The following is a 1,877-nucleotide window of genomic DNA, read 5'->3' as shown; positions in this document are numbered from 1 at the left end:
AAATCCCACCTTCCCCCAACCCTCACCATCACTGCCTTGGTGGCTTCCCATCCCCAGAGGTGACCACTGTTCCAGCCTCTAACACCGGACATCAGCTTTGCTGGTTTGTATCAACACTTTACATCCAGGGTGTACTTCTGAGGCTGGCTTCTTTCCCCCACATTGTCTGAGATTCAGACAAATTTGGGGCGCGCTTGTAAACCATTCACTCTCAACTTCTGGTTTAGTCATTTTACTGGGATGGGCATTTGGGTGGTTTCGTGTGTGAGCCCAATAATAAGAGAGCTGCTGTGAGCATCTTAGCATGTGCCTGTTGATGTATAGACGAACACATTTCTATCGAATTCATTCCAGGGGTGGAATTGCCTCATAGGAAGGCACACATTCAGAGAAAGATGAATTTGCTCTGAAATCTCCCTGCTTTATAGTGACAGAAAGCAATGAATATTTGTTTAAACAGGGATTCAGCCAAGTAAAACATTCTTCAGGCAGATTAGGCCTGCTGGAAGCCAGTTCATAAACTATAGGCTGGGTTGAACTTGACAGTCTGAATTAGCCCTCATAGTCTACAATTAGCTTCATTGGTGTTTTGTCTTGCTTCTTAAATTTTTTAACATTTGTCATCATAAAAGAGCTATAACCATGTTATAGAAAATTCAGAAAAAGGAGAAAAGTAAAAAGTATCCCTGAGAGTTCATCCCCCTAAAACAAACATGGTAGTATCTTTGTATACTTTGTGTTCTAGTGCTTTTTTCCCCCTGTGGATATATGTATTTTTGTTTTTTTTACAAATGTGCAATATTGTGCTGCATAAATTATATATTCTGCCTTTTTGATTCAATCATAAGCATTTGCATGTTATTACATGGTCTTCCTATCCAACTGTGGTTGGTTTTAGATTCATTTAATTTTCTGGGAGGAGAGAAAACAATTCCTGTCTCTGTTATTAGATTTATCATTACATCTATAAATAAAAGGGCTGCTGGTAAGAGAGCTTTTTCTCTTTTAATAATGAGGCTTTATTCCAGGCGCATAGGAAAGTGGTTTTAAGAGCATGAAGTCTGTGGCCACACTACTCGGGTTCAGAATCCTGGTTGTACTGATTCCCCACTGCGTGCCCTCTCCAGGCCTCAGCTTGCTGTATCTGGAAAATGGGGACAATAAACAGTGTTTACCTCATGGTTTGTTGTGAGGATTGAATGAGGTGATACATGTCATGTGCTTAGAACAGGGTTTGGCATTTCGTAAATGTATAGCAAGGGCTAGCTATTTATTCTTAGCTACAAGAACTATTTTTTATGTGCATTTTTCTGCGTATAAAACCAATACTTGTTCATTACAGAAACATTCGAATACTCAGAGAGAGACCCCCTGTGAACATTTATGAGTGTATTTTGCCAGTCCAGTATCAGTACTTATGTAATATGCCTGCTTAGCTACACATAACTCAAGATCGCAACATAGCGGTTGTTTGGTAACCTGTTTCTCGGTGACCCCAAATTTCTCTCTCTGTCATTGTTGGGGGCTGTTGTCCGTGGGCCTCTTAGGTTTCTGCATGTTTTCAATGGAAAACATGGACCCTCTGTTCAAGGATGTTTATGTAGTGGTGGTTAGACATGGTGCTTCTCTTCAAGTAAAGGCCAGGGTTGTTTTCTGCTCAATATAATACAGACTCTCCCTCCAGGACAAGGTCAGGCAGGCTGCCTGCCCAGCAGAAGAGATCTGGGTGCCCTAAGCTCAGGGTTCCTCAGCAGGGGAGAACACGCAGTGTGAGTGACATCCTGCCGGGGCCCCCTCGTGTCGCCGTGGGGAACCTGGGCCAGGGGGCCCGCTGCAGACCTGATGCTCGTGCCGCTTGCTGTGTGCAAGGGATCAAG

Source organism: Balaenoptera musculus, chromosome 19 (genome assembly GCF_009873245.2).
Source record: "Balaenoptera musculus isolate JJ_BM4_2016_0621 chromosome 19, mBalMus1.pri.v3, whole genome shotgun sequence".
In the NCBI taxonomy this organism is placed as follows: Eukaryota; Metazoa; Chordata; class Mammalia; order Artiodactyla; family Balaenopteridae; genus Balaenoptera; species Balaenoptera musculus.
Note: the sequence above shows the minus strand (reverse complement) of the source record.